This window comes from Schistocerca serialis, chromosome 2 (assembly GCF_023864345.2).
Source record: "Schistocerca serialis cubense isolate TAMUIC-IGC-003099 chromosome 2, iqSchSeri2.2, whole genome shotgun sequence".
NCBI classification, from domain to species: Eukaryota; Metazoa; Arthropoda; class Insecta; order Orthoptera; family Acrididae; genus Schistocerca; species Schistocerca serialis.
Genome location: NC_064639.1, coordinates 494,334,612 through 494,348,393, shown reverse-complemented (window position 1 = coordinate 494,348,393; position 13,782 = coordinate 494,334,612). Strand labels below are relative to the sequence as shown.

The following is a 13,782-nucleotide window of genomic DNA, read 5'->3' as shown; positions in this document are numbered from 1 at the left end:
CAGACATGGGATGAATGCGACTGATGAAACATTGAGACCTAAATAGTAATTTTCAAAATTGGTAGCAATTTCCAAAACTGAGAAAGGCTGTACATTTCCTACATTCAGGATGTAACTCGATTTGGCAAAAGCTTCATCGTAAATCTAGAGAAGGCATTACCTTATATACTAATTCGTCTAGTGTTCATGGTCGACCTGTTTCTGGTGGTATTATAGTGTTGATCTCTCTAGAACTCAGAAGAAATCTAATAGAATTATCCTTTTTAACAACTTGTAATGGGCTGTTGTATGAACTCACAGCTTGCTCAATTATTCCCTGATCTATAATCAATTGTGTATTCTCTTTGACCATTACTCTATACGTCCACAGAATAACAGTAGCAATTTGGGTTGAAAATCGATTCTGTGGTTAAGGAGTAGTTGAACATGCATATATACATACATGCACACATATATGCATTTTTATAATTTATAGAGATTATAGATTTTTGTAAATATTTATTCCGAGCTCTGAGATTTGTTTTTCTTGTTTTATGTTAAATCTGAAACTGTCTGTTTTCATACCTTTCATTGTGTATCCTTGTTTATTGCCATATTTATTGAGGATTTCATTTTGAGAGTTGTAGTTACTGAGTGCCGCCAGTTTACGGCATGAAATCGTCAGGTGTCCCAGCTGAAGTGTGAATCTAGTGTTTCTAACTGAGGCCAGCTTTAACACACGTAATGACTGTCTGTGTGTCACTTTAACCCTTAATATATTGCTTGTTATTTATTATTGAGACTCGTGGCGATAAACTTGTGCAATTTTTAATTCTTTTGGTGCAGTACTGGTTTTTAAAGACTAAAATAAGTTGTTCTTGGCATAAAATTGTATTGGTCTAGTCCAGGTGTGTTCATTCTTCTAGTTTACCTGGGCCACATTGGAAGAAAATGAGTATTGTTACATGGTACATAATATACTTAACATAAACAATTACCTGCTTAGTATTGAGAGGAGAAGGAGAAGAAAAAGAAGAAGATAAAGAGAGACAGAGAGAGAGAGAGAGAGAGAGAGAGAGAGAGAGAGAGAGAGAGAGAATGGGGTGTACCGCTGAGAGAATAGCATCATGTGGCATGAGTTTTTAAGTGAAAATATTTTGTAAAGATATATTTTGCTTGCTTTATAATTTCCTGTATGGTCGTCACTCTGGTCGATATGAGATGACTGTGCCGTAAGATGGGGCATGTAAGACCAGTAACGAAGGATTACATAGTTGCATAAAATACTGTGGAAACCAGTGGAATTGTTGCTTACACATCCATATAGGGGAATCCCTCGAAAATATACCTTTCAACAGATTGGGCTTTGAAGAAGCAGTTACTAAGTTACTACAAATACGGATTTGTATCTGTATCTGTCCGAGTTGTAGCATTTCATGGTAGCTCAGTTAATTTGGTATTAGCTAAGTGGAACACTCTTGCATGCTGAAGATGTAATCTATTAAGCTCTTGTAATGTATCCTTAAAATGATGTCATAAGGATTTTGTGTTGTTATGTGTTTCAAAATTTCCTTGTCAGGCCGGCTTTCCGTTTAACCAGGTCGTGAATCTCATTTTGTATGAAACTTACTGGTTTATTACCATAGAAGGGATACATAACAGGAACGACACTTTACTCATATTTATTACTGTTGTGGCTGTGCCCTCCTGCAATGATTTGTGGTTCCTGGCTGGATGAGAAGTGGGCAGTGTGACAGGTGGGTGCCTGGTTTCACTACAATAGAAAATGCACGCGTGGTTAAAATACCCTTTACTAAGGGAACCAGTTGAGCACTTCAGTGAAATTCTTGAATCTTGCCCGTGTCCATATCACAACTATATACAATGACTACGGTTCCCTCACAGTCAGCTAAGGTGTCAGGTGACGACTACCACTGTGGAAGACTAGAGCACAGTGCGACATATTGAGATGTAATGTGAACTGAGTCCCGACGCGACGTACTGAGGTACTGACATAGATTGAGAGATTGAGCGATTGAGACAACTCGGTCGACGGCAGCGACCTATATGCACGCTGTCCAGGGCGCGTTATCGGCACGTAGCGTGGGGGCCTGTCTTGGTCTTCTCTTTACATAAGCGCACTTACGTCAGTGCTTGATAGACAGTGTGTCCTAGTGCTGACCGGTGAGCAGGAGAAGGCGAACGCGAACACAGTTACAATCAAGAAGAGTTAGACATAAGACATGAAACACTCATATCACTGGAAAGGTATGCAGTAGACCACTCTATAAATTATACAATGGGTTTTTGTCCGTAATTTTTAAAACCAGACGAAAAGCAGGACAGGGACAAATGGGATATCAAATTGAGCAATGTGAAATCTGGTTTTACAAAAAAGGATTTAATTGATTTAAAGAGATCAGGCTAATTAAGACAATACTATTCACTGATTTGAAGGCACATTAAAACACTTCGTTTGCGTAAAAGAGGTCTCAAAGAGCTCATGTCTTCGAGGCCTAGCCATTTTCCTTACAAAGAGTTATCTTGGAGTGATATTTAGCTATCAAAGATGTTTCCTTCGAATGAGGTAATAAATCTACAGCTTCGTAGGCGACTACTGTTTTCGCCTACAGCTACTGGCGCATCGCAGCTGAAAGCTGGAAACATATTGCAATCTTCTTACACCGTCTCAACCACAGTCTAACATAACAGTCGCGACACTTCGCCTCAATTTTGTTGCCTACCACGCCAGCAGCGCTCCAAGCGGCCAGCAACTTAAAACTGTGAATTCAGCGCGATCTTGAAAGCGAATACTCCGAATAGTGGTTGTTTATTTTGATTTCTACAATGGTTTTTACGAGCGGGAGCGTTTGTAACGCAATAAATTGCAGCAACAACGGGAAGAAGACACCACAGCTGCCTTTTTTTAGGTTTCCTAAGGATTCTGAGAGGTATATACCATCATGTTACTAAACTGTATCGTCAGGATTCACTTGCGAACTGCATATGTATTAATGATTAATGTTTCGTTTTAGGGGCAGAAAATGACTAGTTAATAGCAGACGAGAAGACCTTGTGAAAAAAGACCCAATTTACCTGTATAATAATATTACGTTTTGTTCGCTACATTTCGAACAACGCAGACAATAACAAACTCGTGTGGAATGCAGTACCCACGCCGTTTGACGTCCCAAATAAGCCACCTCCACTGACGATGAAGAGGAAACTGTCAGAAAGATTCGACAGTCCATCTAAAGCTGTAAAACAGTCCAATGACACAGAAGCAGCCAGTTCAACTCTCCATGTATCAGTGCCAGATTCGTGTGAATCGTCAACACAGACCTGCTTTGACGATTAATTGATCAGATTAAGTGCAGTTATTCTTGTCTTCCAAATACGTAATATTTGTTACATATTTCATTCACTTCTGTTGTTAGTTACTTACTTGTCCTTGCTACCATCGTGTGATGACATTATTTTGTTAGCACCTTGTTCACTGAAGATTGAAAATCATTCAAATATTTGGTTTTGTGTGAAATGTAATATAATCAGCTAATCATAATTTTTTCAACATATTTCTCCCACTATTTGGCAATGACTTGGCCTACTTAGAATAATATAAAGATGAAGGTCGTACTTGAGGCAGCAGGCGACAATGACGAACACAGTAGGCCTACAGAACGATAAATAAGCTGTCGATCGCTTTTGCATGTAGAGGTACATGTCTGCGCTTCTTACGTGTGAAACTGTGTGTTTATATTCTTTTGATATCAACGTGGAAGGTTGCAATTCTAACCAATGTCACAAGTGTTTCTTCACGAATGTGTTGTAGCTTGCCACTCGATTCATGGTTTTTGTCCATACTTCTACTTATTTTACAATAATTTTTAGAAACATATATGCCTTCTGATTCTACACAAACCCTTGGAGGCAAGAAAATAACTCAAATATTTCGTAAATTACGTAGGAAATGGATGCAAAACAAACATTATGCTTACGACACGTTTGACGTTCATCCTACTTGCCGCTTGGAGCTTTAGTGTCGCTCCATCTGTCAAACGGTAACAACTTTTACAGCAGTGAGTGTCGCGACTGTTATGTTACACTGTGGTCTCAACTACAGCATCACCTGAGGTGTGCAAGCCTGGTCGACCACCAAAGACGCCTCCTTATTGTGGAAGGTCTTGCAGCAACATTAAAGGCAGAGAAGTGCGCGGTAAGAACCGAGAACGGAAAAGAGAAATGTGGAGTTAACTGAAAGGGTAGTGATAAAATCTTTGCCAGCATTGACACTTTCTTCACTTGGTCTTGATGCGTTTGCGATCGCTAATTGTTTCCACATCTTTTCATATGGTGTGTAGGTAACGAAAAAATTCGCAAGCTGCTGGTAGAAAATGTCTGTCGATGATGATGGAAAAATATGTCAAGGTGCTATGAATCATCACAGCTTAAACTGAAACTTCTCCACTTTTGCTTGATCTACATACTCTTAATAAAGGTAGGATACCGATCGCTACTTAAATACATTGTATTTCGTGCTTTCTGAACAAAATTTGAAAATAAAAATAAATTTGAAAAGGTCAAATGTTTCGTAAAATAATTTGTGTAGCAACAAATAAAATAGAGTAGAGAACCGTTTGACACATTTTTTGAAAGGAGACTTTTTTACGCAAGTGCAGATAATGAGATGCCAATTGAGAATTTAACATTCAATGTTTAACTTCTAAGATTTGCGAAGAATCCTGCAGGAAATCAATCTCATGGATTATGTAGGCCGTGCAGTCCGCTGTTAAGTGGCCTTGACGTATTTCCATCATGACAAAGGGGATAAGAAGGCTCCAATAATTTGTCAGTCTCAAAACTGTATCAATAGAGAATCCTTCAAATAACCAGAAAGAGAATGTGTGTGCCGCAAGAAGTAATGTCTCCTTCACAAGTGCTTCCACCATCATTATTCTTGCTCACTCAGTTTTCCCCGCAGAAGAAGTACATGATTTCAAGTATCATTCAAAGGCGCGACAAATGTATGTTTGATATATTTTATTTCTTACCTTATTACTATGATTTCACAAAACATTTGAGCATTTTGTCAACAAGTTTTTTTACAAGAAATTCGATAATCGCTAGAAATTCGGCATCTTGGACTTGAACACTCGTTGCGTGTGTGTAATCGTTGGTCTGCTTAGGAATTCCAGTAATGTAGGACTCAAACCGACTGTCGATCTTAGTACGGTAGTACTCTAAGCCCCTCTCTGCTTTGGAGAACAAGAATAAGCAACATCTCATGTGAAACTACTTACGATTGATGGAACCATAACAGTGTCTCTTCATAAAGCAGACAAATAGGCCATTGTACCCACCATATGTTTACAAGTCTACAATATTTTCCTTTTGTGCATGAGAACATTTCGGTAATATCTACTGCGCTCAGTTCTCTGAAGATAGGATATAAAAACGGTTCATATAAATACATTACTTATTGGATGTTGTGGTTGAGAGAGAGGGAGTGTGTGTGTGTGTGTGTGTGTGTGTGTGTGTGTGTGTGTGTATGTGTATGTCGCGTGTGTGTATATCTGTATGAGAGACAAAGAGAGAGTGTGTGCGAGAGAGAGAGATAGAGAGAGAGATATCGTGCCACAAGGACATCTTAGAACTAGTTAGCTTGTTATCAGAACCTTCTAGGCTATGTCAAACAGTGATAAAGTGACACGTCGCTCCGCGCTTTTCTGTTAAAATACGCAGTGCAGAGGTACAGACACGATACGGCAATAGCAGCACTCATTGCAGACATTCTCTTCCAGTGGTACCGAAAACCATGGATTTTCATTGATAATTTCGTATCTCTGTTCCACATCCACATTTAGAGGAGTGCTAAGGAAGCTCCTGTAAAGCGAAGAATAGATCGTTGGTTCTGTTTGTCATAAAACGTGAGTGTCTCATTTAACTCATAGAAATATGTCCTACTGTATTCTATTTGTATTAATTTTTTTAAACTTTTGTTGCTTAAGTGCTACAGGAATTTAGAATTGCTGTTCTACCCATTATAACAATTAAATTCTGTGACATGAAATTCCATCGAGAGAAACGTAATTTATACACTTTAGGCGGCTGAAGGCGATCGTTACAACGCTATTTTTCTTGAGTTCACGTTATGATTTTCTGATTCTGCTTCCGTATATGACCACTAGAGAACTAAAATTAAGTCAGTTGATACAATTTAGTTTAAGGAAGATATTTTACTTGTTATTCTCTAAACTGGTTCGATTGGTCTTTCGTCTTCTCTTCCTGTGTTGTGCTAACTTTTTAATTTAAAGTTAACTGTTCCACGCAACATCATCATTACGTTTTGCTAATTTTAGTCTTTATGGTCCATACAATTTTCTCCTTTAAAGCCCCTTCCAGCACCTTTTACGTATCAGCTACTTTTCGTAGACTTCTTTGCTCGCCTGTTATCTCTAGGGCCTCTTAAATTAATATTTATCGACCCACAAAATTTTATAACAGTGTCCTACATTTCCACATTCTAAGTGTCCTCTTCTCCATATTTCCTATGGTCCACACTTAATTTCCATACAATACTGTCTTACGGAAGTACATACCAAGAAACTTAAAATCGGTGCCGACATTTATCGAACGGAGTTTTCTTAACCTATACTAACTCAATTCCTAATTCTCTTACCTTCAGTAGCCTAGCTTCCCAAATAGGGGAAATCATTCACTTCTATTTGTTTTCAGTGGTTACGAAATTATGTAAGTATCCTATCAATAAAAAACATGATTGATATCTTACGTTTATTTATCCCTAATCCATATATTCTCCTAAATCTACAGTTAATTCCACTCTACGAAATTCGATTTCCGCGTCGTTGGGCACAAGGGACGTGTCGACCGACAACTTTACCGTTGATATCTGTTCCGCTAGAGCTTCCTGCACTCCGTAAGTTTTATTTCATTTTTTTTAATGACGTGACTTCTGTTTTCTCCTTCACGTGGATTTTATGGATTGTCATTTTCCCTAATTACTTTTCGTCTATTTGTCTTATGATTTGGAGCGTCTTTCTTCAACTTGCGTTATTGGAGACTTTCTCTAGGTACATAAATTCTCTGAGTGTCATGGTTATTTACTTTCACTTTCTTTGCTAAGTTCAGACCCTGAATTACTTCTTTGGCACATGCTACTCCAAAAGTATTTGTCGTAGTACGTTTATTTTGAAAAACGTTGCTACTACACAATGACTGCAGTTGTTAATTACATTAATTGTTTTAAAGGTACCAATTTAAAAGTATTAGCATTGAAATTTCATTCTTTTTCTTAGTAAAAACTGTACCTCCTTGCTTCGAATATGACGTAATGATACGGTGATATAATTCATGCAAAATTGTTGTGCACCAGTTTGGTCTTATTGTATAACTTATAAGGAAAAGCAAATTACAAACACATGTTTAAAGCGCTACGATAAAACTACACGTTCAGACTCGTAGGTTTGGCAGTTTAGAAAATAGTCTTTGTTGTCAACTGACCACTGAAGAACGAATATAAATTTCTTTGAGGGTTACACATGATTTTAAAGTTCCCAGGATCTCCCTGACTTGTTTCTTCTATAGCCTTCGGATGAAATCCGAAGTCTCGTCTCAATAAATATATGAACAGAGGGCGTATGTCTCTTGCGTGCGTTGTTATGTAGCCTACGGTGTCTGCTTAGTGTGATATGAAATGTGAACCATAATTTTTATTTATTTATTTATTTAATATGTTTTTGAGTCATGTCTTTCGATTGTCTGATGCAGCCCGCAACGGACTCTTCTCCTCTGCCAACCTTTTCATCTCAGAGTAGTACTTGCAATTATCTGCTGGACGTATTCCAGTCTCTGTCTTCCTCTACAATTTTTACCCTCTACAGCTCACTCTACTAGCTAGCACAGAAGTTATCCCTTAATGTCTTAACAGATGTCCTATCATCCTGTCCCTTCTTGTTGTCAGTGTTTTCCATACATTCCTTTCCTCGCCGATTCGAGGAGAATCTCCTCATTCCTTACATTATCAGTCCACCTAATTTTCAACATTCTTCTGTAGCACCACATCTCAAATGATTTGATCCTCTTTTGTTCTTGTTTTCTCACAGTTCATGTTTCACTACCATGCTATGTTGAGATCTAACGTCCATTCTCAGAACTTTCTCCTCAGATTATGGCCTATGTTTGATATAGTTGATTTTTCTTGGTCACGAATGCCGTTTCTGCCTGTGCTAGCCTGCTTTTCATGTCCACGTTGATCCGTCCGTCATTGGTTATTTTACTACCTAGGTAAATGAATCCCTTAACTTTATCTACTTTGTTATCCCCAGTTTCTAGCTGTTCTCGTTTCTGCTTCTTATCATCACTTTCCTCTTTCTTCCATTTACTCTTAACCCATATTCTGTACTCATATTCTTCCCTCTTGATTCTTGTTCTGTATATACTTTACATTGCCAGCCTTTCCCTACAGCTTATTCCCATTGTTCTCAGCATTTCGCTAACTTGCACCATTTTACAATTTGATCTTAAGTCGTTCGAAGTACTTTTAAATTCTCGTTTTAATACTTGATCCCACATCTCTTCCCTATCGACTGCAATATTTTCTTCTATCATGGCGTGAGACAAGTCCCCCCCCCCCCCCCTCATAGAGATCTTTTGTGTACTCATTCTACTTATCCTCTCTCTCCTCTGTATTCAAAAGTGGAATTTTCATTGCATTCTTAATGTTACCGCCTTACTTTTAATTTCACTTTGTTTTGACTTTTCTGAACGTCAAATCAGTACTTCCAACAATCACTTCTGCCTCTGTACTTAACTTCCTGGTACCTACTATCTTCTGTCCCAGTTCTCTGATCGCCCTGCTTCTAGATGTCCATTCTCTTCAACTATACTGCCTTCTGAGCTATTCCCTATTGCTGTATCAATAGCCTTTGAGAACTTCAAGCGTATCTCGTGATTCCTTAGTACTTCCGCATCCCATTTCTTTGCGTCTTGATTCTTCCTGACTATTCTCTTAAACTTCAGGCTACTCTTCATCACTACTATATTGCGATCTGAGTCTATGTCTGCTCCTGGGTACGCCTTACAATCCAGCATCTGATTTTGGAATCTCTGTCTCACCATGATGTAACCTAACTGAAATCTTCCCGTATCACCTGGCCTTTTCCAAGTATACCTCCTTCTCTTTTAATTCTTGAAAAGAGTACTCGCTAATACTAGCTGAAACGTGTTACATAATTCAATTAGTCCTTCTCCTCTCTCATTCCTAGTAGTAAGCTCGTATTCTCCTGTAACCCTTTCTTCTACTCCTTCCCCTACAACGGCATTCCAGTCCCTCAGCACTATTATATTTTCATCTTCCTTTACATACAGAATCAGCCGTGTAGTTTCCTCATATTCTTTATCTTCATCTTTTGATTCCCATGCCGGCACGTTTCTTTGAACTATTGTTGTTGGTGAAGGTGGTCTGAGGGGAACAACTCTACCACTGGACTGTTCGTAGCAACTCACTCTCTGCCCTACCCTCCTATTCATACCACTTTCTGCTGCTGTTGATTTTACACTATACTCGTCTGATCAGAAATTCTTGCATTGTTTCCAATTCCCTTCACTGACCCCGCTACATCTAGATCGAGCCTTAGCATTTCTCTTTTGAGATTTTGAAGCTTCCCTTTGTTATTCAAACTTCATACATTCCACTCCGTGGCCCGTAGATCGTTACCGTTTCGTTGGTTGTTCACTCTTTTTCTCATGGACACCACCCCCATGGCAGCTCTCTCCCGGAGATTCAAACGGGTGGTTAGCCAGGAATCTTTTTTGAATGGAGATATCATCATCATACGTTTTCACTTACAGGCCACATGTCCTGTAGATACAAATTATGTGTCTGTACTGCAGTGGGTTCTATTGCCTTCTGCATCCTCATGCCTTTCGTCACTGCTGATTCATGCGTTATTAGGATCAGTTTCCCTCCCCAAGGCCAACAGAGCGCCCTGAACCGCTGTCTGCTTTTCTGTAATCTTTGACAAGGCCATTGGTAGAACGAGAGCGACTTCGTTTGCTGAAAGTCTTAGAGTTATGTTGCTAATGATTTTTATTCAAAATTTAAACAATGATGAGACTCTAACCTGGGATTCAGGACCTTTAGATTATCAGTCATCACTTTTTTATAGATATATGGACCACGGGTGGCAGGCAAATTCGTGCATGAGATTGGGCTCAACCCTTCTGGGTAACTGTGCATCTTAACGCCCATCTGGGATGGCGAGGGATGCTGGCCCGACATCGAATCTGACAGGCGAATTAACCTTAGCAGTACCATCGCGTTTCCCATAACATGTACTGCCATGGATGGGGTACGTTATGACCACCACAAAACAGATTAAAAATATAAATTTTATTAACTGCCGCTGACTTGTACTCACATCACTCTTTTAAAGATATACCTGTATTGATGTGATATGGCAGAAAGGCTGTGGCCGACAATTCTAAGTTGAGATGTGTCACTTTTGAGGATGATGGGTTTTGTGATATACTTCTTACATAACTGGTGCAATACCCATTGTTCCTCAGAACATATTTCATGTGTTGCATTTCGCTTCCGAGGTGCTGCGGCTCAAATATTCGTCTTGAGTGCGTTAAGAGCGTATCAGTCACACCTCTTATCTAGCTATGGTGATAATTTAGAAGTTTGATCAGGAATCGATCCATGTATGTTGGTTTAAGATACACGCTGTGGTCTAGGTTCACACCATCCCTCGTAAGCAGCATACTTGGGAAGGATATTTATTGATCCTTTTACGCCTCCATAGTAAAAGTAATGTTCGAATGGAGAGCGTTGAGATGTAGGAGCTCATCGAGCTGTTCCTCGTCATGGTTCCATAAGACGAAGGTGACGTTGACGTACCTGAACCAGACCTTATGGTTACTAGATACCAAGTCCAACAACTGCTGCGAATGCTTCATGAAGAACCTGGTAGCCACCGAACTAAGTGGACTCCCCATGGCGACTCCTTCCAGCTGGTCGAAGAAATCGCTGTTGTACATAAAGTAGATCTGGGTCAGGCATCCATGAAACAGCTTGGTGAAACCATGCAGGAAAAGGGAGTCGATATGCACCCCAGGGTAACTGAGTGACACTTTGGCAAACAAAGGTATATCATCAAAACTGATGTCGACTGGTCCAAATATTAGTTTCTTCACGTTCCGGTCTAAATTTCCTTTAAACAATATTTGATTGAAAAAACTAATCTCCTCACGCTATCTCATTTCTTGTGTCACAGAAGTTATTATTTCCGTTGCTAGACCTTAGTTACGAATATACAGTACTACGCGGTTTGGAAGCAATGCAGGAAACGGAAATAACTTGATAATAAAATATGAGAGTTTCCCTGACTGATGAGAGTGAGGTAGGCTGTCGGAGAGCTTTGCTGTTTGAGGCTAAACATCCTAGCGAACATAAGCAGAGCGTGGAGTAGATGGGCTCCAAATTTTGGAACGGATTTCCAGTTCTGGCATTAGCTTGATAACGAAGGGAAACCTGCAAACCTCCACAAAACCTAGGTCGGACCTGGGTATACGAGCTACATTTTTATATCTGGATCTTGACCATTGTCCCAGACAAAAACAAAAAGTTTCACTGTGTGTGTGTGTGTGTGTGTGTGTGTGTGTGTGTGTGTGTGTGTGTTATTTCAGTCAGATCACCACTAAATGCTGCTTCAGTCGTTGTGTTTGCTTGACGAGTACCAGATGCCCCTTACCTGGTCGACTTGAGGTGTCATCGATTGTCATTTAATTCCGCTCACGCTTTTTAGAGCATCGTTCTCTCTTGGCGGTTTTAGGCGAAACAATACAAAACAAAAATCGTACTGCACAGCTACATTACAAAGCATTTGCATAATTACTGAGCAGAAAAGATAAGTGTTGAAGACCAACCTCTTTCTGGACGCCATGCAAATCGCAAAACGAGGAAAACATTGAAAAAAAAACCGCCCAAAATCAACGAGAATCGTAGTTTCACGTTCGACCAAATTGAAACAGACAGGCGTGAGTTGGAGCTTGTGACAGCGGATTTTGAGTGAGGATCTGCATGTGACACGTGTTGCCGCTAAATTTGTTCCACATAATTCTCACAAAAGAGCAAAAAACCATGCGCATAAATGTTTGTCAGGACGTGAAAACGGAGACTGAAAGTGATCCAAACTTTTTGAACAAAATCGTTACAGGTTATGAGAGTTGGTGTTATGGGTGTGACCCAGAAACCGAGCAAGCGTCAAGCCAGTGGAGGAATCCCAAGTCCCTCCCCCCCCCCCCCCCCCAAAAAGTGAGGCATTTAAGGCCTAATTGGAAGATTATGATCATTGTCTATTTTGATACTTGTGGAACTGTGCATCGGGAATTTGTAACCCTGGCCAGGCTGTTAATGGGAAGTTATCAGACGTCTGCGAGAGGATGTGCGGTGGAAACACTTGGAGCTTTGGCGATCAGATGATTGGTGAGCCTCTATTTGCCATCTCAGTGATGGCCTGTCGTTCAGCATCCTCCGTATTCGCCACATCTGGCTCCATGCGACTTTTACCTACGCCTATGGATGAAAAAAAAAAAGCGCCAAAGGGGAACCGCTAAGATGATGTGGAGGCGGTAGAAACAGCACCGCAGTGGGTACTGAACAATATGAAAGTTGAAGAGTTCTAGACATGATTGAAACAGTAAAAAAATAAAAAAAAGACTTGACAAGTGCGTCAGATCTAATGGAGAGAACTTTGAAGCCGGCTGAAGGAATTTTGTATTTATTCAAATTTTTATAACAAAATCCTTTTTTGGGGTTTCCCCCTCTTACATTATCAGCTCATAGGTCAATACATTGGTGCGAAGCTAAACATTTCAAAAATCGTTTACTTTATTCTTATCTTCATGTAAGTATAATATACGACCCCAACGTAAACAAACTGGTCACATAGCTGGGGCCGCTATGAGAACAAAATGACTGCCAGGTGTGTAAGCGTATCCTATACAGACGATGGAAGTAGCTGTGCTTTAGTACGTAATCAAAAGGTCCCCAGTACCGGGTTGAAACCCTCTCCCTATTCACAATTTGAATTAAAATTATTGGCAATGGTGGAAAAATATTTCCGGCATAAGAAGTCACTCTCGTCTTGCCAATAGCCTTGTCGAAGAGTGCATAGGAGCGAACAGAGATTCTCCTCCTCTTAAGAGTGGGAAATTGCTCCTAAAAGGCGGAAGAATCAGCAATGATAACGACATGAGGATAAAGAAGGCAACAGAAATCACTGCATTACAGACACGTACTTTGCAACTGAAAAAGTGTCACGATGATTTCTCCAGTGGCAAAAGAATCCGGATTACTGCCCCGTTCAGATCTCTGGGAGGGAACTGCCAGCAGGCAGGTAACCATGGCAAAAAAGTTCAATAACCAAAGTGTCGTGTCACCGCCAGACACCACACTTGCTAGGTGGCAGCTTTAAATCGGCCGCGGTCCATTAGTACATGTCGGACCCGCGTGTCGCCACTGTCAGTGATCGCAGACCGAGCGCCACCACACGGCAGGTCTCGAGAGACTTACTAGCACTCGCCCCAGTTGTAAGGACGACTTAGCTAGCGATACAACACTGACGAAGCCTCTCTCATTTGCGGAGAAGATAGTTAGCATAGCCTTCAGCTACGTCAATGGCTACGACCTAGCAAGGCGCCATTACCAGTTACTAATGATTGTTATACATGTACCATCAAGAGCGACGTTCACCAATTATGGATTAAAGTTAAGTATTC

General features: G+C 40.1%; 1 protein-coding gene across 1 annotated transcript in view; it reads left to right on the top strand.

The window, feature by feature from the left end:
* Positions 1–6,850: 6,850 nt before the first annotated feature.
* LOC126455619 (uncharacterized) overlaps positions 6,851–13,782 on the top strand; it is a 74,364-nt gene continuing 67,432 nt past the window's right edge. The window contains exon 1 of the mRNA XM_050091381.1: positions 6,851–6,916. The gene's annotated coding sequence lies outside the window, so the exon portion shown is untranslated. The remainder of the gene's footprint in view (positions 6,917–13,782) is intronic.